We start from the raw sequence: 23,649 nt of genomic DNA, 5'->3' as shown, positions 1-23,649 counted from the left end.
CCAGAGGTAATGGCATCCTCGGGTTTTTTTCTCTCCTTAAAGAATTACAGCTGCTCAGACATTTGGAAAATCAAGTGAACAAGGCACATACAGAGGGGTAATTGTTATCTCTGTGGGCAGGCCAGGCCAATCGTGCAATACACTCTGCTAAGGTAATGCCAAAGCCCACATTAGATGGAGTGGGTGGGTGAGAGGCTGGACATGAGGAAGGACAGAGGTGAAGAAGGAAACACATCATCCCATTCAACTTTTTTTTTTGTCAGTGTAAGAGGAGTTGGGGAATGGTCCTCAGAGCACAGCACGCCTACAGTATCACACTGAGTGGAGCAGCTGAGGGATACCAGAAGTCTCACTTTCACCCACGGTGCTTCTCTGCATTAGTCACCCACAGGAAATTTACACTGGTGGAGTTTAATGTTGCATGCTTGTTATAGGAGGTTTACTTATACTACACACAAATGATAATTAGGGGAATAGCTCAGTGTTTCTTCAAAAGATATTTCAGTTTCCCCAAACCGCAGAACCCCGCAGGCTGAGAACTCAGAGTTTTCCCCAATTACTTATTAAAACTTCTTTAACGAGTATTTCTGCATGAATAAAATATGTGGAATTAGGACCACACTATATATTACATAAAACAGGAAATAAATGAGCGACTGCAGCCACCTGGAGAGCTGCCTGCACTAGCAGAGCTTGTGCAGAGTTGGGTTAACATATAAATTGGTCCCTAATGCTGTATCACTGAGCACCTAAATGCATCCAATGGCTTGCTCTTGCCATAAGGGGGAAATTTTGTTCCTTCTCCTCCTTTTCCTTCTCCTGTAACTCAGACCTCCCCCAGCCATGGGCCCTACCTCCTTGCTCGTAGTGGCTCTGGAGCTTGGCCATGGGCAGGTTCAACTCACTGACCCAGCAGAAATCTTGGCACCTCTTTCTTCCTGGGTCACGTTTCTGCTTGGTTAGTAACCAGCATTAAGAGAAGGAATTCTTTGATTCACAGACGTCAGAGCTGAAACGATGGAAATGATAGGACTGATGGCTGGGAACAGGGCTTCCTTATTCTGGTGGAGGTGAACTGATAGCTTAGTGCCCACTATCTCATCTGAAACTTACAGCGTCTGAGCACCTCAATCCACTGTAAGCATCCAAAAAGCAGTTCAGTAAAAGCACTTGCTTTCCTCCAGTGCAGCTGAGGCCATGACCATGCACCTAAACAGAACATAACACTTGCAGCTGCCTCACAAGACCCACTACTCCTCCGCCAGCCCCATCAGCACAGAAGTTGGCATGCTTTCACCTTCAGCTGGACCAGGAACGGATCCAGCTGAAAAATAACCTCTTGCTCCAGTTCACTTACAAAGAGTCACATAGGAACAATGTGGGACAGTAGAGGGCTGAACAAGGGGTCAAATGGGCTTCTCCAGGGTATGAGGTGAAGGTGGCACGTGTCCAGCTGCACGTTGCTGCTGCTGTCCCAAAATGCTACCAGACAAAGGCTGGGACTTCCATCAGTTCTTATACCTTTGCTTGTTGGGTTAGCCCAGCATGACTAATTGCTACCAACAACTCGATTTTTCCTGTTTCTTCAATGGGAAAACAAAACAAAACAAAACCAGAAGTGGCTGAGATGTATGTACATTATTCATATGTTATTCACATGCGATGATAACTGTGAAGTTGTATAATACAGGCTACAATGAAGGCTTTCAGCTGCCCTTCCTCTCCTGCTCCCTTACACTATATTTTACATTCTTTTGTTGCATTCTGGTTCATGCTAAACTATAAGGCCCTTGTGGCAGGGACCATGTCACTTATGCACCAGTGCAATGCCTCACATAATGGAGCTCTAACAGTGATCGGGGCCTTTGGGAGCACCTGTCACAGAAATGACAAGAGGGAATAGTTTCACTCTTGTGGAGTGCAGAATTAATCACGCCTCAGAGTGCTTGATTTTTGCTAGCCTCTTTGAAGGACTCCATCGCTTCCTCCTGCCTCTGCGGGTCCTTCCCCTCTATTGCCTTTACACACATGCGGATATGTGCATACTGCTGTGACTGCTGGTCTTTCCTGTCTGCCAAAAACCACTGGACCCCTCCTCTCCTTCATCCTCTGTATCCCTCCTGTCCTTTTGCTGATGTGCTGAATAGGGCTGCAAATAATGGTTAGTTAATGAGCAAACCTCAATTAACTCTTTTATCCCTAAATACAGGGAAAGATGATAAATTAAACCAAATGGCATTTGAGGCTGGAGCACAAAGGGGACGGAGGGGGTGGGAGGGAAAAAAAAGGAAGAAGCAAAAGACAGCTGCCTTTGGACATGATGATATTTGTAGGTCCCTTCCAACTGAACTATCCTATCCTATCCTATCCTATCCTATCCTATCCTATCCTATCCTATCCTATCCTATCCTATCCTATCCTATCCTATCCTATCCTATCCTATCCTATCCTATCCTACCCCAGACTCTTTAGCAGGGTCTGTTGTGATAGAACAAGGGGAAATGATTTCAAGTTTAAAGAGGGTAGATATAGGTTAGATGTAAGGAAAAAGTCTTCTACAGTGACGGTGGTGAGGCAGTAGAACAGGTTGCCCAGTGATGTGGTAGATTCCCCATCCCTGGATACTTTTAAGGCAAGGCTGGAAAAGGCCCTGGGCAACCTGATCTACTTGTGGATGTCCCTCTTCATTGCAGGAGAGTTGGACCTGATGACCTTTAAAGGTCCCTTCTAACTGTAAGGATTCTATGAGTCTATTAAATGCTTCTTTCTTACACTATGTATGGTTTAGGGACATGGTTAGTGGACATGGTGGCAATGGGTTGACCGTTGGTCTTTCAGGCCTTAATGATTCTACAATTCTATGATTCTACCCTATCTATCTCATCCTATCTCATCCTACCCTATACTATTCTCCTTTGGAACTGTGTTTGGCTTTGTTTACATTTGAACAAGATTATAGGTTAAGAGGCAAATATAGATTATTGTGGTAATACCTCTTTTAATAGTCTAAGTGGTGACCCTTGTCTAACAGCAAGTATATAGCTTTTATTTAGCAGGGAGGTTTTTGAACTAATTGAATCTAAGTGAAAGAAGCAGCTAGAGGACTGGGAGCTTCCACATCAGTTGAAGAGAGCTGTAAAGTTCCTACTGGCTTCAGCATGCTGGCATGCTTTGTACATCCTTTGTGAAGGCTTGAGAAAAACTGCTGAAGGGGAAAGCAGCGAGAACATTGGCTTCACTCCTTTTGAACCTAGACGCTATTGTTTTCCTACACAATTTCCTACAAACCAAAATGCGGTTTCACACTCTAAACTGAAAACCTTACAAAGGCCACTAAATGGCTATTGAAGGAATGGCCACTTGAAGAAGAATCAGAGGAGAATCAGAGATTCTTGGGCAGAGCTTGGACAGAGGTAGAACAAAAGTGCTCAGTGAAGTGGCTGATCCCACATGTGCGAATCTTCATTGACTGCAATGACAAGAGACGAACACAGTTGGGCGGTAAGGTCATCCTTACAGTTGGTCTCTCTGCAGAGTCACTGTGTGGGATGTGGGTGCAGACGCAGGGGCTTTCACAAAGCATGCTTGTTACCAGTGGATTGGATGGGAACTCAAGAATAGCAGGCAAAGGAAACCAGACAAAGTCAGAGAAAACTACCATGACGTCAGCTATAGTGCCTTGAGTGCTTTGGTGACATGTGAGGAACAGAGAAGAAAATATACCACCGGGGTGATAAAATAATAACCAGCCTGGTGCTACAAGAGCCAACAGATTACAGATAGGATAACACGTATTTTGTAGCAGGGGCCATGTGGACAAACCGAGGTGGGCTGGACTCTGCTAGACATGGACAGCATTGCCTTGTGTAGACAGGAGTTGTTGGGCAAAAAGCTTAAAGTAAGCTTGGGGAAAAAAAAAAGCAATCCAATCAGCAAGGGACCCAGCAGCTCCTAACATTGTAACATGAAGAAAGGATGAGCCCAGAGGATTCATTGTATGAATGCACATGGAGACAATGCAGTGAGACATAACCTTGCCGAAGATGATGATGAAAATGCTGATGGTGCTGCTGGATCGCTATTGCTTTAATTAGTTTTAAAAAAGCAAACCAAAAGCGACCAACCAGAAACCACCTTCCTGCATAGGTAAGCATCAAATGCAGACTCAGGCTCAGACCCGGAGCAAACCACAGACGTGACACACATACGTGTTACTGCAAAATAGAATATGGGGTTTGAGCGTGTCCTCAGGAAGTAAGAACCTCCCAATGCTCCCATGTGGGTGGAAACACACAGCAATTGTGCCATTTCCCTAAAGATTCTCCAGAGATCTAAGTTAGGCATTTGCCTTTGCAGCCTTTCCTGCCTTTGCTGTCACTGTACCTTTCACTCAAAGTCATCGTGCTTCCCCGCGTGATGGAGAAGGTGGTTATCCCTTCCGCTTAAAAGACCTCGTTAGGTCAAAAAGCCACCCGTAACGATCTGGAGGTCCCTTTTATCATAATACCTGTCTTTATTAGACATGCTGGAAGAAATAAAAAAAAAAAAAAAGGAAGGAAAGGAAGGAGGACAGGCAGCCTGCATTCCTCCTTGCCCTCCTTTTCCAAGCCGGCCCCCGGAACCCCCTCAGCCACACCGCGGAGCAACGCGGAGCAGCCCGGGGGCAGCCCTGACAGCCCGGGGGGCCGCACAGCGCGGAGCTGCCGTGCCCGCGCTCCCAGCCTCGCAGGAGGCCGTGCCCTGCGCAGCCTCCGCAGAGCAGCGCTGCGGTGCGCGGCGCGCAGGGGCCCGGGGACATGCGCACTCTCCGCGGACATCGCTCGGCGCTTCTCCTCCGCCTCCCCCTGGGCGAAGGAGGAGGAGAGAAAGAGGAGGGAGGGGAGAGCCGCGCGCCGCAACTTGCTGCTGCTCCTCCCTCGCCGCTGCCCGGCCCCTGCGGGCAGCGCTCGGCGGGCAGCGCTCGGCGGGAGGCGGCAGCCGGGGCGCGCCCCGCCGCGGGGCCGGCGCCCGCCGGTGAGTTGGGGGCGGCGCGCGAAGTTGCCGCGTCTGCCTGTGTACGTGTGTATGTATGCGGGTGCGCGGGGCGCTGCGCGGGGCTGCGCGGCCGCGGGGCTCGGCCGGTGGCCGCTGGGCTCGGCCGGGGGCTGCGGGGCTCGGGGCACACCGCGGGCTGCCCCGGTCCGGCCGCGCTCCCCGGCCGGCCCTCACCCGGCGGCCATTTGGTGCCGGGGTCGGTCCGGCGGCGGCCGCAGGTGCAGCGCGGCGCGGGCTGCGCTGCGGCTCGGCGGGCTGGGGCTGCTGCCAGCCGGCCCCGGGCTGCGCTTCCATTCGCATCCCGTTACGTGGTGACGGAGCGTAGTTTGTTGCGCGGTGGCATCTGCTCCTCGTCTTGGGAACTCTTGGAGAGGGTGAGACCGGCAGGGGAAGGCGGGGGCTGCGGTTCAGAGCGCGGCAGAGTGCTGCGAGCGGCAGCGGGTCCGAGCCGATCGCCCTGGCTGCCGCTTGGAGCATCTCTTTCCCTCAGCGCCTCTAACGGGGAAGAGCCCGGCGCGCGGTCGCGGCGGAAAGTTGTGCGGCGTTACACGCGCTGATGGACCCGATTACCTAAATAAACAAACCCAGTGATTTATAGGTGTCTGAGCTGTAATGCTCTGAACGATGGAGCTCTTTAACCTCGCTTTCTAATCTGTCCCTCAGAGATTTGGTTTTAAGCAGAGTGATACATCATCTGTGGTGCTGAGCACTTGAGTTGATTACATTTGTAAAAGGAATGGGCTTTGAAATAATACCGAGCCATTAAGCAACAAATGCAGAAAAAGAGTGTGAGAGAGAAGGAGCAGAGATAGCATTCAGGCAGGAAAGGCTTTTTCCCCTTCCTATCAGACGGGCTCGATTGACTTTTATCTGGAGTTCTTATTTTATTATAGTAAGCTAAAAAGAAAAAAAAGAAGTGCTGTGTTAAACCAGCAGCGAGTCCTCTTGAAATCTGTCTCTGCTGTAGGTAAGTCATGATTGGAGCTGCGTTTGTTCAGAGCCTGTGCAGAAGCACTGCTGAAGGTATCGGGCGTGCATTTGGAAGCACTTTGTTCTTGCGTCTGTTTCCCACAGACAGTGCAGAAGCAGAAATATCAGATTGCTGGGTTTCTTCTTCTGCGTCTTTAAACTTGTGTCCTGATGGGTATCCCTGCATGTTAGATGTGCAGCTATGTTATAGCAAAAGTGCCTCCTTTCACTGGGAAAGGGATCCGTTCAGCTGTGAGCTTCTTTAACGTGGGCCGCATTCAGCAGCCTGTAGAGCATCTTGTGTAAGGGGGGAGCCTTTTGCTCCTGTTGAAAAACAATAGCGAGCACAATATGTGCAGCATTTTGCAGGCCAGAAGTACAAAAGCGGCTTTATCTTTAACCAGTATTTCAACACAGCATTTTATTAACATAAAATCAATATTCAGGTCAGCAATGAGGATCTGCAACTTCTGAAAGAGAAACTGGCCTGAAGGCAGCGCAGCGAGTAAAGGTTGTGGGATGTGGCCCTCCACAAGCACACCTATCTCTCACGAAGTTCCTTTTGTGAAATGTCACATAATGAGGAACACATTTTAAGGCAGTGCTCCTCAAAACCCTCATTGCCAGCCCCTTGAACGTGCCTTCAGATCGTGCATTGTATGCAAATGACTGCCACTTCAGGACCACGCTCTGAATTTATCCTGCTATTAAAGTTATATTGATCAGAAAGTGGCAACTGGATTTCAAGTCCGAAATAAGAAATGCTCGATAGTCTCAAGCTCATTTACATTTTAAGAAGCACTATGCTGAGGAATCCACAGGAAACGCATTGAGTTTTCTTTGCTGGCTGTGCAGTGGCATTTCGTTAATGAAGGCTCTTTCCCGAGGCTGACTTCATTGGCACACAATGGAGTTAAATCTGTTTGTCAGCTCGTTGATGGTGCTGGTTAAGTGCTGGAGAGCTCAGTGGCTGGAATGGGACACAGCCCTCCTCCTTCCAGTAGGGAAGGGAATGGAAAATGGAAGGGCTTTTTCAAAGTAGTTCCAGCACTATCATTTGTAACAGCAAAATGCAATGCAAGAGTAAGATTAATAGACCAAGTAGGCTCAAAGACATTGTTTAACATTTAATTGAAACCATAAATCATTCAAACAGCATTATCCAGGCTCCTGTAGTGATGCTTCTGCTTCCAGGTGTTGAGAACCCCACACATTTCATTACTGGGATGTGCAGTGCTGAGGGGCCGGCAGGTCATCCTCAGTGCCCCTGAGCCCCACTGTGGTCAGGAGCCATGACTGGTCTGTGGGTCACCGAGCTGAGGCTCCACTTGCAAGTGGGAATGTTTGTGGGATGAGTGGCTGTGGCCCTGATGAATGAGATTGATCACAAGGCTATGGCTGCTTGCTGCTCTTCCCCATGACCTGAGCACGCAGGGGCTGTTTTAGTGCCTTCAGTTGCAGTCTTTACGTGTATGGCAATGCCACAAACACCTGCTGTGGTCGGGTAGGAAGTTCAGGGTGGCTTCTTCCTCAGGCAAGACCACAGGTTTCTAAATGTTTATATCATAGAGTTGTAGACTATCTTGAGCTCAAGGGTCACTGAGTCCAATTCCCAACTCCACACAGCACCACCCAAAAATCAAACCCTATATATGAAAGCGCTGTCCAAACACTCCCTGAACTCCGGCACTCAGGGCCATGCCCACTGCCCTCTGGTGCACAACCTGTCCCTGACCCCCACCCGCCCCTCCCCTGACACAGCTCCATGCCGTTCCCTCGGGCCCTGTCGCTGTCACACAGAGCAGAGCTCAGCGCTGCCCCTCCGCTCCCTGTGAGGAGCTGCAGCCGCCATCAGGCCTCCCCTCAGCTCCTCTGCTCTGCTCTGAGCGCGCCCAGGGACCTCAGCTGCTCCTCATGCACCTTTCCCTCTTGACTCGTCACCATCTTTGTAGCCCTCCTTTGGATGGTCTCTTAATAGTTTTACGTCTTACGTTGTGGTACCCACACCTGCACCCAGGGCTCAAGGTGAGGCTGTGAGGAGTTGAATGGTCTGGTACTTTCAGTGAGCACCACAGTCAGCTGTCGCTTACAGTGGCTAACGCGTGGAATGGGGAGCACTGCATGCTCATTTGTGTAACGCAGCCAGCAGTAAGCTCTAGGCTTGGAAACCACTCTCTGCTTGTGAGGCCTTGTGGAAGCCCTGTAGAAATGCATGGATACAGCAGCTGCAGCCTGCAGGGACTCTCTGCAGGTCTCCCATGAGCACACATGACATGTCCCTGGACCTCCCAGCTCCCAGAACCCTGTGTGCTGGGCAGGCAATGCTGCACTGTATGAGCTGCTCGTGGACCCCGGTCAGCAGGAAATTCCAGGTGCTCAGTGCCATATTTGAGAGCATATGCTGCAAACCCCCACGCAGTTTGACTGTGCTTTTCTTTAGTGGGAAAGCATTTTTTTTTTACAACACTGTCTCCACAGTTACTTGAGCAAACTGTGGCGCCTGAGCCAAGAGCATCAGTCAGATTTGACAAGGAGCGTACCCCTCTTTGGGAAGGGATACAGTTTCCTATGGCCCAATTCAGTGCCACAGCTTAGGGGCAGTTGGGTAGATGAAGTCAGGGAGCAGTCCCCATAGCAGCTCCTGCAGCAGGGCACTGGGTAGCCAGGTGAAAATGAGTGGCAGGAGGCGTTTCTTCACTTTGTGAGTGTGGTATAACCAAGGTTTAATTAAAACAGTGATGGTAGATTGTTAGGGCAGATAAATACTGCCTTGTTACAGCCCTCTTGGGTCGTATGTAAGCAGTGTTCGTTTTAGAAAGGATGAATGGACAGTCAGTGTGGAGGATAAAGATCAGCATTGTTAATTGCTATGGAAGTCTTCCGTGGGAAAGTATAAACTCGTGAGGAATGATACTGTCCATAAATGTCATTTAAATATTTACATAGCTCAGGGATAAAATTTCTGTATTAAAATACGGAGTCATGTTTGGGGTTCTGTTGGCAATAACCGAGACTCAGACAGCTGGCTTTGTTGGTGGTTAGTGCATTGATTTCTGCTGTGTTTCCGAATGCTTCGTTAACACTAACCAAGAGCTCTTCTTCAGTATGAAAAGCCCTTAATTGTTCTTATGGAAGAAAAGGTTTTTTTAATTTTGTTTTTTAGATACTAGGGAAGCTACATTTGCATAAACTCGTGTTTCAGGTGTGGTTAACTTTTACCTTTTGCTGTTACAGTGTAAGAGTGCAATTCATCATTATCTAAGCTTAGGTGCATAGTGGTTGATCATGCACTGAAGCTTCTGGCTGTTGCTAAGTCTGCAGAGTGAGGAGGAATTGCTCCATGTGGGAAGGATTTTTCTCACCCACCATAAATAATTGGAAATGGTAGGAACTGTTCCTGCGCTGCTCATTGATGTTACAGTTCTCACAAAAGTTTCTTTTGTCCTTTTCCAGTTCTCAGAATGTGATACAACCCTTGAAAAATTCTGTCTACTTTCATGTAAACATGATGAAGATGAACCTTTGAGAACATAGCTTATGTTGATAAATAAACTAGCTTGGCCAGGGTAAATCTTTTCATCTAACTTCAAGAGCCACACTGTATTGAAGTAAATATAGATGTACTTAATGTGCTCCTTTCATCCACATACATAACAAACACTCTAATCTACTGCAAACAAACCTAAAATGGATTTCTAAGTGTTTTTTTTCTTGGTACTGGACAAGTTTAGTCTAGCTAGGGTAGGACAAAAGTTGACTTTACTCCTGGAATTGTGGAAGTGCTGAGGTGAGTGCTGATCTAAACAGGAGAGACAAAGAGCACACTGGAGATACTAGTTCTTCTGCGAAAGAGGCAAAAAGTGCTTGCTCTAGAGTGTGTTTTTGATGAGCTTGTTCCCACAGTCATCCCTTGGAAGGCATCTTTGCAGATGACTTTTGGGTTGAAGAACCTGCTGTGTTCCTGCATGCCTCCCTCCTCAGCAGCCACACAGCTCAGAGCCTGAACCCAGGTTGCACCACAAGAGCCCTGACCCACTTGGTGTGGCGTGCAATGAGCCCTCTCAAGCGGTGTCTGCAGGGCTGCCCATGAGGCAGCTGAACGTGGCGTGCGATGGCATGATGCTGGCATGCTGGGGAGGCTCGTTCTGCAGGACACATCTGGCTGTGCTTGAAGCCTTGTTTCATGAAGGACTTGAACTCTTTGCAAAAGGTGGCCCTGAGGCCATCTTGGCATCTGCTATATACACTGGAGGATGACCGTGGCAGCCTTGGTGACATTGTCAGTACTGTGTTGGTTGGAATGTCTGGGAAGGAGGAGTTGAAAGAACAGTTCTGCAAACCTGAAGGTGTGACATCAGGTTTGTTTTTCATTTCTGGATTTCCAGGACGACTGTTTGCAGTGACAGCATAGACCAGCAACTCACTGTAGAAAGCATTCTTAGTGCTGGCAGTGATTTGGTTCCATAGTACTTGCTTCGTGAGGATGACCACCATGTATCATAGAATCATAAAATGGCTTGTGTTGGAAGGTATCCCATAGATCATCAAGTTCCAACCCTCCTACCACAGGGAGGGGGTGTAACGTTTGTATTTCCCATATCACAAAGAGTCTTTGGATCTTCTATTTAAGATGGGCAGTTGACAAACAGAAAAGTAAAATGTTTTGTTTTGAAAAGGATAAACCCTGTTTTGGAGAAAAAGACCATAGCTTGGTGTTTTCTTAATGATAACAGTTCAGGTTCATTTCATTCCATTGTGGAATAAAATTCCATTCAAAGCTGGCTGATATGTTTATAAGATTTTGAAAATTAGACTATTTAGAGAACTATGTTAGCATAATTACAGAAAATTTTCAGTATGAGCTTTTTCTTTGCTGCAGTCTTGATGAGTAAGAGATAATATAAAGAATGATTTCTTTGAGAGGTGGAGGAATGTCATGAAAGATCTTTACATCTAGCAGACTCTTGTACTTTAAATACATAACAGTGATGTACTGATGCCCAGATTCTCCTCACCATTTGACTCCGCAAACAGTCAGACATCCAATTTAGCTCGTGTCTGATTGCGTTGTGCCATGTGTACAGAAGTGAAATGTATTAAAAACTGTTCATCTTTGGATGTGTTCATCTGGGAATTTACTCATAAATAATTGATAACTCCCTGAAACAAAATCTCTTAATTACTCCTTGGATTTCTCACCTCATCCCTCCCGTGCTCATTGTTTTTGTAGACGCAGGGGAAGGCAGAAGCATGGCTTTAATGAAGGTGTATGTCAGCCTCCAGTGCTCCTTTCAAAAGGTCACCCACCTGAGCAGGGGAAATGAAATACGTGACAACAGAGAAACATTTTATTGTCCTATGGAGGAAGGTGGCATTTCAGTGTTTTAGAGGAACCACTTAGCTGTTGTATTTAAGACTTGTTTTCATCCCATTGTAGGAGCAGTGCTTACGATGAATCACTAAATCAAAGAAATGTTTGCATCTAGTGCCCTGCAGGATGTCAAATTAAGGGCTATTGGATGTGCAGTACCAATTAAAACTGTTATATTTGGGCTTGATATGTCAGGATTTTAGTGTTTTTGAGTATCCTTGCACAGACAGTTGACTGCAGTGGAACAAGTCTTTGTGAGTAGTGGTCTCTCAGTGGAGCAGGGGTTTACTTGATTGAGCTCTTGTTTACCAGGCATTGAAGCATAACGATGAGTTTGCTTTCCTGTGATAAAAAGGAAAGCCTTTCTGCTACCCATAGACTTGATAAAGTGCATTTGATTTTTATCTAACAAAATCTTGTTTTAATGAAAAAAGTGTCCTAATGCAAGATAAGTTCATCTTTCTGATGATTTTATTGCTTTAGAGGTACTAGCCAAGTTCTGTAGCAGTCTTTGGAGGTGCTAATATTTGCTTGCAGTTTAATAGCCCTAAGTATAGATAATGTATAAGAAATGTTCAAATAACGTAATTAAGAGAACCCTAACAAATCTTACAGCTATTTTAACGTGAGCTTTCAGATCTTACTCGTGTTTAATTGAAAGGTGAATGCTATAAAGGCTTTGTCAGTCTGCTGTTTCCAAATGAGAACACTTCTTATGGACTGAAGTCCCAGAGAGCTGATACCAGCTTTTGACTTCAGAACCCATAGCTCAAGTTCTTCCATTTTCACCTGGCAGAAATGTGCATCTGTGGTGCTATCCCGACTTGTGACTTCCAAAAAGTACTGGTTTTGATCAAATAAAATGAGAAAAAAAAAAATCTTCTTGATCTTGGAGAAAAGGCGGCCTTCGCTCCTTCTATAAACCAAAAGATTAAGCTTACTTATAAAGGATTAGCAGAGCTCTCTTCTGTTAATTTGTAGTGGTGTAGTCAAAGTGTCTGATTCTACATCAGTGGAAAATCCATTATCGATCAATGGGAATTTTACAGCTGAAGCCAAAGGGATTAGAAGCTCATCGTTTGGAAGTGACTGAAGGAGAGAAAGAGCTGGATATGCTTGTTGTCACATGGCTGTGAGCCACCACTGCGGTGTGGCCACCAGAAATGGCAAAGCAAAGTCCTGAGTTGCTTCAGGCAGGCTTTTTCAAGAGATGTATGAAAGGACGTGGGGCAGGGCTGTGGAGAAAGCTTGTTTGGGATGCTGCTGACTGTCTTTCTTACTCACCTTTAAGAAAAAATATTTCAGAATGGAAGAGAAGGTGACCTGAAGTCCTGCAGATTGTGCCGTGGTGGGGAGAATGAGTGTGGAATAGGAGCCCTGGTTTGAGGAGGTCTGATGTCCAGGATTTGGTTAAAGCAGTGGGGAGAAACACGGATCTGGAATTGAGGGCTGTGTGGGAGCACTGGTGCCTGCACCGTGCTGCCACCTGGGGACATCGGTTTGAGAGGTGAGCCTGGGGAAGCGGCAGGAGGAAATGACTGCTGGTGGTATTGAAGGTGGTGTCCTGGCAAATTAGACGGCCTGCAAAAGTTTCTTCCCTTAATAAACAACAGCTGCTTTTCCTTCTGGTGGAGCGCATGGACCAATGCTGTTACTATCAGAACTCTAAGAAAACATAGAGTTCCGCACGACTTTAATTAAGAATGTTCATGAAGCGCATTCCTAAATATAATTTTGCTTTCCTTTTAAACACAGCGTAGTTAAAAAGCAGCTCTAATCCAGAGCCTGGTATTGGATGAAAGCATGGCCTGCCCTGACTTCTGCTACAGCATTTGGCACGTACATTCCCAAGGATGGTGCCTAATACATCACAGAATATTGTTCAGAGTAAAAATGATTAGATGTCTTAACGATGATTTGGTAAATGTAAATGTATTGTTTTTATCTGTTATAATAGGCAAGATTGTGTCATTTAGCATGGCAATTACAGAGATTAAATTAATTTCATTTTCCTTTATTCTTATTAAATGCAAAATAATTGAGCTCACATCATAGGAGGTTGGGACTCTGCTGTTTGTAGCTTCATCATTTATTAATCTAGCGCATTAGATGAGAAGCTTTATAGATTTGCTTGCCTAAGGAAAAAGGAGAGGAAGATAGATAAAGGCCAAACTGGATCCATGTATTCTGTCTTGCACTTTGAGATACTGTCAAACTGTTGCCTCATTTTTAGTACGTTTCTGTAAGAAAGAGCACTTCCCCCAGGATGGCTAATTGTGACCTGGTGCTTAATCAGTCTGGGTACGCTGAGATTTGGATAAAGTTGCTCGTGCAGTTCCTTTGCCCTCCTCATCACGCTGCTGGTATAGAGATGTAGAATTGTAAACGGGCAGGCAAAATAAAATACAGATGAGAATGCTGCGAAAAGGTATGTTTTGTACTATCTTGGCCATCTTAATTGGCTGTCCTAGTTATGGGAGGGAAGCCAGAAAATAGCATTGGCTGTGTTGCAGTAATCAGCTCAGAAGTGACAGAAGCGCTCTTCTTTCTTACCTTGATGTAGCTGGAGGGGGGTTGGAAATTAGACATTTGTCTCGGCAGCTCCACGTAGCCCCAACGCTGCCAGCCACAGATTAGTAAAATAAATCCCTCATGTTCGTATTTAAATGGGAAGTATAAAGAACATTTTCTGCCTTTCTTTTCTTTTTTAATGTGTCGTTTGTTGGCTGGTACGGTGACCTCCATTTCATGACTCCTGTGATGTGACTTGTCACAGTGCTTTCCTGTGGGGCGTAATTCATCGCACTGGGGAGTAGTGGCATGTGACATTATGCATGGGAGCTTGGGTAAATAGTTACCTACAGAACACCTGTAATTAATCTCTACTTAAGCGTTATCTATTAATGCAGTTTATTATTATTATTTTTAAAGCAATTTTCATTCCTGTTTGTTTCCTCTCTCATTTGTGTCCATGGTATTCAAATGGCATGCGTACCAATCAGCACCTTGTAGTGTTGCCAGTGTAGCTGGTTTGGAACAAGATGTACCTAGCAACTAAGGACATGAAATTTGCCGATCTACTGGGAAAGGGTTTTGCACTAATTATGTGGAGGTATGGCACAGCAGTTCAGTCTTCCAGTGTATCTTAGTGGACAGTCTGTCCAATCTTTTGAATTGTTGTTCCAGTCAATTTTATTGACTGAAGTGAAAGCACGAATTAATTTTACTTTCCATTCTCAACATTAAGATTTCATTTCATACTCTTGATTTATATTTCAGTATTAGTTGTGTATTTTGATTTGTGTGAGTGAACCCTGAAGCCTTTCCTCACTTGAGAGCCCACTCTTAATTCATTTAACAAGTCTGTCTCGTTTCTGAGCAGCCCCTACACAAGGAGCTGATTCGTATTAACAGATATCTTGTATTGGAAAAAGTGATGTCTGTATCTGGTTGTGAGAGTGTGTTGGTGTGAGCTCTAACCAGTTGGTATGAACTGATGGATGTTGGTTTCCAGATGACTCTGTTGGCATCTTCCTGAGCAAGTCTGGCGACACAGCCCTAGAGAAGTGTTGGAGAAAGCAAACTAGCCTACAAGCAGAGGATTGATTTCTCCCCAAAATGAGAAGTAGTTATTGTGAGGAAATTAGCTAAATTGTTTTCAGCATGCAGATAGCCAATAACTCAGCGTTTCATCAGTGTTCAGACATGGTACGTGCACTGTGTGGTGCATTTCATTCCTGGACACACTAGCATCAGCAGTTTCAGTTGGCAGCTTCCAGAAACAGCTGGGTTGGGCTGGCAGGAGAGATCCAAGCTGTGAAACACGACGGGCCTTCAAGCTCTCGTTTGGACAACCAGCGGACGAGGGTGGGCTTACCAGAGCTGCCTGGCTTTGAGCACCTCTGGAGATGTTGGCTAGGTAGAGCTGCAGCAACTCGGTCCTCTCTGCTTTTATTTCTGGAGGGAGGTGACCTGGGGATTTCATTGCCTGCCATGAAGCAGAGGGCCTGGAAGCGCCAGAGGTGTCCATCGTGTGAGGAGCTGGGTGGAATCACCTGGGCTACTGAGCCTTGGAGTTATGGGCCTCATGCTTGGTTGTCTGGGAACCTGGAAACGCTGGGTTGGTTTTTGTCAGCTCTTTGCTTCTCCCAACTGTGGGAGTTACTGAAATTGGGCACTGGTAAAATTAGCAGTGGTTATCAGTTTTGATCAGCAATCAAGAATATTTTATTCAGGGTAGACAGTTACAAACATTTTCTGAAGACTTGTTTTCAGAACAGGACAGAAATTACATTTTGCAAGTGCTGTGATTCTACAGAGTGAGAACTTCCAAGGCTTTGCAGCTTCTGTGTTCCACACAGCAAGAGACACACTCTTGTTCCACCGAGCAGTAGCATTTTCTGTATTGTGTATTAGCTTGTGTGTTTAATTACATTGATGCTTAAAAAAGGTAGCAGCTTCAAACAGAAAAGGCTTCTTTTCACTGAAATCTAGAGTAACAGAGACAAAAACCACTCAGTAATGTCTGTGCTTAAGCTGTCTGTCAGTAGAGAGTAATCACTTTCCTGAGGTCTAACTCTGAAATGTTAGTGTTCATCATTTAATAAAAATAGTGCACCCTGCAGTTAATCAGTAGCTTAGAAAGACTGACTTCAGAAAAATAAGTGTGGAGATTGGTGTAGGTAAATGACGAGAAGTAAGAGATTCATACTACTTAAACACCTCGTGTGTGTCTGCATCAGCCTGATTTTATACGGGTAGGAACAGGCTCTTTGAAAAATTCAGTTCTCTTAAGTCAATCGTATACTAAGGGTGGTGCTACCATGGAAGGGAGAAGTGCATTGCTACTTTCTCTCCCCACAACTGGTGTTTCAGCGTGAAAGCAGAGAGGTGCTGAAGATGTGCACTGCATATTTAAACTTGCCTTTTTCTCCCTCTTTCAAGTCATCTTCTCTTATGGATTTTTTTTTTTTCACTTAGTCCTGGCAGCAGAGGGGATTTGATGAAGGAAGAGGTTAACCTCCAAAAGCACGGTCCAGTGATATGGTGTGTACCGAGCTTTGTGTTTGGGGATGTTGAGACTGCAAGTTGATCTTGTAGGTGGATGTAGCTAATGTGGCATTTAGGACTATAGGTAGTTTATACTGGGAGAGAGAAGCCTGGCTTCTGGTGAGTCTGTGTCTGGCCCCAGCTGGTCATCGCTGTGTCCAGAGGATATCAACGTCGGCTGTGTTACTGAGAGTAGCCAAGTGTTGTCACACATCCAACATTTAAACATGTGGGAATGACTTGGCAACAAGGGAAGGTGCAGAGTTCTGCATCTGGGTAGGAACAGCCCCAGACACCAACTGGAAAGCAGTTTTGCAGAAGAGGACCTGGGAGTTGTGGTGGACACCATATTGAACATGAACTTGCAGTGTGCACCTGAGACTAAGAATAGGTATCCTGGCTGCTTTTGGCCAAGCGTTGTGAATGGGTCAAGCCCTCCCTTCTGCTCAGCACTGATGAGGCCACACCTGAAGCGCTGTGTCCAGTTCTGAGCTCCCCAGTACAAGAGAGATCTGGATGTGCTGAGGAGAAAGAGTGCAGTGAATGGCTGTGAAGATGATTAAGGATCTGGGGAGCACCATCCTGTGAGGGGAGGTTGAGAGAGCCAGATCTGTTCATCTTGGAGAAGAGGAGGCTCATCAGGGATCTCATCAGTGTCCTGAAGGGACCGTCCTGAAGGGAGGGTGACAAGAGGATGGAGCCAGGCTCTGTTCAGTGGTGCCCAGTGCCAGAACAAGAGGCAGTGGACACAAACGAACACAGGAGGCTCCCTCTGACCACCAGGAAGCACTTCTTTACTGTATGGGAGACTGGCATAGAGAGGCTGCGGAGTCTCCTTGGAGATCTTTATTAGCTGCCTGGATATGGCCCTGTGTCCCCTGTGCTGGGTGTCCCTGCTGGAGCAGGGGTTGGGCCAGAAGGACCCAGAGGCCCCTGCCAACGTCATCCGTCCTGTGGTCGTGTGATGAGACCAACTGCACTTGAAAGCAGCTGTGCTGGATGAGTGGCAAGACCACCTCTATGCCATCTTCTGTGCAGACAGAACGTTTTTAAAGAGAGCCTGTTCTTAAATAACAGTTCCCTATTCTGTCCTTTAAAGAACTTGAAGATAGTTCTTCACTTGCCCAGAAAAGGTTATCAGTACAATCTAGGTACCTCATGTCTGCTTCTCAGTTCAGTTCTGCTTTTTCAACCTCAATTTTTAAAACAGAAACTCTTGCATACGTACACTGGTTTGTTCAGCAGGGAAGCTGTTTGTCATTTTCTCCTGTTCGTGCAGGATGTAAATAAAAGAAAATGTTTTCATCCTGCTATGAGTGAACAAATATATCCTGCTATATGTGACCAAATAAGCAGAAATCTCATTCTTAGCAGTGACTTGAGTCTGCAAATGTTAGACAAATAATGGTTATTGTGCAAGTCACTTGTATGGCCTTTTCTATGGATTCCTTTTTTCTTTAAAGCCCAGTTCGTAGTAGCTGTATTTGTACAGCCAGCATCGTGTCACATTTGTCTCCGTGGAATGACAAACTAGGTGGTGAGCTTGGCTGTCGTGCTGATAGCCCGTAAGCAGTATCATAGCCAAGATGCAAGGCAGGAGACTTGTATCAATACAGGCCTACAGAGACTGTTTTTGTTGTAAAACACAAAGGTGTGCCACTGAGTTTGTTTCTTCGTTCTGACAGAGCTAACGGCAGCCTGGAAACAAAACACTCAAAATGTGCAGCTTTTTATGCAAGTGGAAGCAATGGAACCATTACTGGTGACCTTCTCATCTTGTTTTGCAAGCTAATTGATTTCAGGCATAGCTTTAATCTTTGTCACCAGGGCAGCAGCAGTGGAGTTACCCTTTGACTATTGGTGTCCAGTTTGTTTTTATCCCGTGACTCTCCATTTGCAGAATAAAGACTGAAACATTTTTTTTCATATTAATTTATTTCCTATTTGGAATTGTTAAAGTTTGCAAAGAGGCTGATCTTGGATATATCGGTGCTGTCTTCTCAGTGTAAATAGGATTGTTCAACTGTGATCCTTGGTGACTGTGGAAGGCTTTGCAGGTCAGGGATAAAGTTGTCTGAGGTAGAAGAGGAGCAGTCTTTACATGAGGTGTTTGATTTTCCTGAAGGAGAAGGAGAGTTGCCATTTTAGAAAAGGATGAAATTTAAGCCTTTACTGAGTTCTCAGATTAAATGCTTTCACAAGACCCATTTCAGTTCTGGATGTACTTGCAATATTAGAGACTTCAAAAGAGAAACAACTGCATATGTAATTTTGTGGCTAAGGCCTTCATGGGTGGCAAAATGGGTGATATTTCCCTTTTCATTTAAGATCTGAGCTGCAGAGTGGATGCAGACTTCAGTAGGAACAAGTTTAACCAAGGGAGAGACAGACTTTCCTTCCTATAGAAAATAGACATAGTTGTTTGGTTTTGGTACCTAGAGCCTGTGGCGCGGGAAGGAAATTATGTTCAGCAGGATTGGAACTTATATGGCATTTGAAGTCATTTTAACATGTTTAGAACAGTTAAGAAAATAATCATATTGGTGGTGTTTTGTTGGTTCTTTTCTTTTTTAAAGCTGCAGAGGTTGACAAGCCAAAGTATACATGAGCAATAGCTGCTGAGGAGATTTATTTCCATGATAACCAAAATGTGGATTTCTTAATACTTTGGGATTTGCATTTTGATACTCCGCTGTGACTTCAAAGGGATTATGCATACAGACTCGGTGTGCAGTGGTGGTTGCATGTGTGAAATGACATTTGGTGCTACATTTGCTCTTTATTATATAAGAAGGTTTGTTTTTAGTTTCCTTGATGTAAAAAAAAGGTACGCTCCTGAAGTTGAGAAGTTTAATGATGTTTCCCTCTCTTTATTGCTGTAAAATGGTGATGCTAATATCTGAAGATAACAGAAAAAAAATCTGATTTATTTTCTTATTATGTTTTATTTGCCTCATTACTGCACATGTGATATGAGCAGCAAACTCAAGAATTACATTTGTGTTACCCTTAGGAAAAATTGCTTTTTGTTATACAATGGAAATAAACACCAGCACTTCAAAGAGTCTCAGAAACGGTCTGAGATACAGTGCTTGCATATCCATCTTTTAGCTTTTAGTGCTTTTTAGAAACCGAAATACCTTTGCACACACAAATAAAAGGAAACTAGTTGAAAACAGGGTAATGTCAGGAGAGAGAAAATTAATATCCTCAGGCTCAGCATGGGAGGCTGCTTGGGCTCATTGTATAAGTCACGTAAGGCATCTGCATCGGAACGTAAGCAGGCAGAAAGGGTGGTCTGCTGAAAGCACAGAAGTTAAGAGTTATTCAGACTACAAAGCATGTGGATATCTGCCCCTAATGAATCCAACAGAAAACAACTGGACTGTGTTGGGTCACGTGCAAACTGAATACTGAGATCTTGAAAGGACTTTGAAGAGCAGAGAGTGCAACGTAAAAGTAAATGATAAACTGCGTATATATCAGAAAGTGGGTAGCCCTGGTTGGCACGTATGATGATCAGGCAGCTGAAAGCACATTTGAAACAAAGGAAAAGTTAGTTACATTATGTACTATAGGGGAATATGGACGGGTGCTTCACTGAGTGACAAAGATGAGAAGGTGTCATCTGCTGACAGAAGCTGGCAAATTGAGTATGGAGGTGCCACTGCACATCTCGCAGAGTGTAGCTCATGCTCTGAGGAGATGGCATTGCTGGCAGAAAGCATGCTGTACGCCACAGCGAATCTCCATGCTGCCTTTTGGGGATTTCACTTAAAAGAAGATGGAAACTGGCAGAAAGCAAGCAGTGATTTTGAATAGCAGTGATGGTCCTGAGAGGGTGAGAGCTCCCCAGGGAGCAGTTTCTCTCCTTAGCACACTCCAGCTCACTTATTTTGCCTTCTCCTTTCCTCTTACGGGGTGAGCACCGCCATCCCACAGTGCTGTTCACAAACCCACAACTAACTTTACTGTGTAAGTCCACCCTTCCCAAAAATTAGCTCTTTCTTCATAAATGCTCATCTTCAGCTTCTCCTGGATTTGCCAAAGTGGAAAAAAAAATGGAAAAAATAGGTGGTTAGCCTCTTGGATATTTCATGAGATAACTGTATTATTTATAAATAATTTATGACTTTGAAGCTACACTCTTTTTCTCTCCAGATTATATGTCTTGTATAACCGAATGGTATGATTTACCTTAAATTGCCCATCCGACATGCACCACAAATCTCTGCACACCACTCTTTCTTCTCTCTTGCATGGCCTTCACTTGTGGATAGGAGATTTGCATAAAATGATTTCTTCATGTAAATGTGATCAGGCCGAGGCTCCAGCGTCTTGTTATAACATATGTACCAATTCCCTTGAACTGGGTTAGCATCTACCTCGGTAATTGAATCTATTTGTTAGTTGCTGTAGTTTTCAGAATTAGCGCCAGGCAGGATGCGTGCTCTTTGGTGTTTTTGCTGCAGTCTTCACATTCTTGTCTTGTCCTAAGACTTCATTTACATGAAACACAAGACAGGGAAGGAAGGGGTCCTCGCTGAAGCTGCCTCTGGCTCCTGCCAAAGTGGCTTCAAGGTCTGCCCCTCACCTTATCTCCACTGGCCCTGTCCAGGCAGCCGGCCCCAGAGCAATTAAAAAGGTGTGTGTGTAAGCTGGGGAGATAAGGGTCCATGTCATCTAAGCAGTGACACAGGGCCCTTCAGCAGAAGAAGAGCACTGGAAGCTGCATTTAATCTCTAGGAGATAAGGAAGCACTGAACAATATGTTGACTCTGAGCTGAATTCTGAGGCAATATGTTCTGGGAGTAACTCTCTTTAAATGCAAAGCTGGTGGTAGGAGTCCTGAGCAGGTACAGTGATGAGGAAAGTCATGGTAAATGTATCCAGGATTGGCCAAATCTTGCTCTGGCACCAGCCTTGGGAGCAGCCCTGAGTGACTACTTGGAAGTCCTCTTCAATGGGGATTGATTCCCTTTTCTTTTTCCTGGTTTGTGATAAAAGCTTCTTCTTAACTTAGAGCACAACCTCATTGAATCTCCACTGTTGCAAACTGCAGGATTTTGATTCTCTGCTGTTCAGGTAGAGGGGAAGAGGTTGATCAGCAGGGAGCTGTGGGTTGTCTGAGGAACTCAGCACGACTAAACCGTGATAGTTTGGCACAGAGTTGGTTTGAGTTCAGCTCTGCCTGTACTATCTGGCTGTGGAGATGCTCGTGCAGCCTGCTTTCAGCCAGGGAACTGAGCTGGACCTGACACCAAGGTGGATGGATCCTGGTTCATTTGTCATTGTTCCCACAGTAACGCAGGTGGCTCTGCTTGAAGCCTCTGGCCTAGAGATGGTCTTACAAGAGCAGGGCCTATATTTGTGTTGTGCTGCCTTGTGGTAACCATCTTTGAGTCTGGGCAGTCCAGAAACTGAACAATATTACCCTGGTCCTGCTGGTTTTAGCCCTGCCTTTGTATAGCATGGAGCATTGTTGGTTTTTTGATTTTTGTTTTTATTGTTTGCTTGTTTGCTTTGACATCAATCACTGGTTTTGGCAGAAGCTCTTAATTCATGGCCTCTCCTTCCACGTTCAGTCTGTTGGTTTTTTTTTTTTCCTGTTCTTCTAGTTCCTTGTATAGCTGTCCCTCTCCAGCTTCTGTGATCTTGCTCTTACCTCTTTGTCTCTCCCTTCACCTGAAGCATGAATAAATGAGATAATGAGACATAGGCCGGTCATCCCAATTACTCTGTATATGAATGCATATGTATGTTCTTACATCTCTCTCATCTCTCATCATTCTGTCTTTTTATACGGCAGTCTCTGGAGAGTGGGATTATCTTTTGGTCTGTATCTAGCATGTTGACACTGCTGCAGTATGAGTAGAATTGACTAATGGTATACATATTTTGAAAAGCTGGAGCTGCATTGCAGTGTTCATCTGGGTTAGTACTGCCCAGCAAATTACCATGAAACCTTAGCTAGTCATCACTGTCCAGTATTTTCCTGCCTCCAGTCTGTGATTATATAGTTCTAATTTTTGAAGTCAGAAGGGAAGATAAAATGTTGTCAATACAGCTTCTAATAATTATATGATGCATTTTATATTGCTGTTAATGTGTTCTGAGTAAAAGTTTATGGGAAAGATGTGCTAATTTAAGTAATGGTGATAGCATTTTGGTCAGGTGTGTAGTAAATGCAGAAATTTGTGAGTAATTTTTCTTGAAGGTTTCTTCATCTTTCTGTAATTACTAGATGGATAATATGAGCTTGCCAGATCCAACATGCTAATGATTGCCTTCCAGCTTTTAAGAAGGACAGAAATTACACACTAACTGTATCTGAACAAGACTCTGCTTTGATAGTGTGATAAAACATACAATACTTTGCTATCTTGCACTTTCGTAAACATCCATGAATATATCCCTGGTCTGTCAATAAAGAAAATAATGTAGATGAAGCTGAATCTCCTTCAGGAGTACTCAAATGGCTATTGATGGCTTAGGACTGCTGGGTTATCAATAGTAGATGAACTGCTTTGCTGTTGTCTGACACTTCATAGGGGTGTCTCATGAATCATTTTCAGATAAAAGGTAAATGTTCTTGCTGTCCAATTTTGCTCCTCTTAAATTGCTGCATTTTTCAGCTTTGTCTGCACATTTCTTGAAGCAAAGCTCCCTGTGGCAGAGGTGCGGGATATTTTCTTACTGAGATGCCTTTTTTGAACTGGCACTTTGAATTGTGTTGGTTGATTAAAGGCAAGTCTGCTGAGATCTTAGCACGCAATGATCATCTGCTGTGCTCTGTGTTCCACAGACAACTCAGCTCCGGGCTGGGCTGTGCCGTTTGGGGGAAGGTAAAGAGAAAGGTGTCTGGATAACATCCTTAAATGTACCACATATTCTTGATGCCTTGCAGTTCGGTCTGGAACAATGGGCAGGAGAGCACGTTGAGTATGATGCCATTGGCCATTTCATTTGTTACACCTTGCTGTATTTCACTTATGGATGAATAATTTGCAGCCCAAAAATTCCCCTGCAGTGGAGGGAGTTCTTTCCAGTATACATTTTCTTTTAAGATGCAATGGGAGATTTATGTAGATGGACATAGAGAGGTCTGGTCTCTTATTGTTACTGCTATCGCGTTGGGACTGTGTAGGCAAAGGAGCAGCTGAGGGTGGCACCTCAGCTGTTAGATGAAGAAGTGGGGGGGGAAAAAAAGCCCAAAAAACAGTGGT

At 45.1% G+C, this 23,649-nt stretch overlaps 1 protein-coding gene across 3 annotated transcripts in view; it reads left to right on the top strand.

Moving 5' to 3' along the window:
* Nucleotides 1-4,941: 4,941 nt before the first annotated feature.
* The window catches only part of PAG1 (phosphoprotein membrane anchor with glycosphingolipid microdomains 1), a 110,879-nt gene continuing 92,171 nt past the window's right edge, over nt 4,942-23,649 (top strand). For 2 of the 3 annotated variants that reach the window (XM_015282858.4, XM_046937995.1), the window contains exon 1: nt 4,942-5,013. The gene's annotated coding sequence lies outside the window, so the exon portion shown is untranslated. Of the gene's footprint in view, nt 5,055-23,649 lie in introns of all 3 variants that reach the window. The other variant, XM_025148017.3, reaches the window with a different exon arrangement.

Source organism: Gallus gallus, chromosome 2, assembly GCF_016699485.2.
Source record: "Gallus gallus isolate bGalGal1 chromosome 2, bGalGal1.mat.broiler.GRCg7b, whole genome shotgun sequence".
Taxonomy (NCBI): Eukaryota; Metazoa; Chordata; class Aves; order Galliformes; family Phasianidae; genus Gallus; species Gallus gallus.
This window is presented reverse-complemented; position numbering and strand designations above follow the sequence as displayed.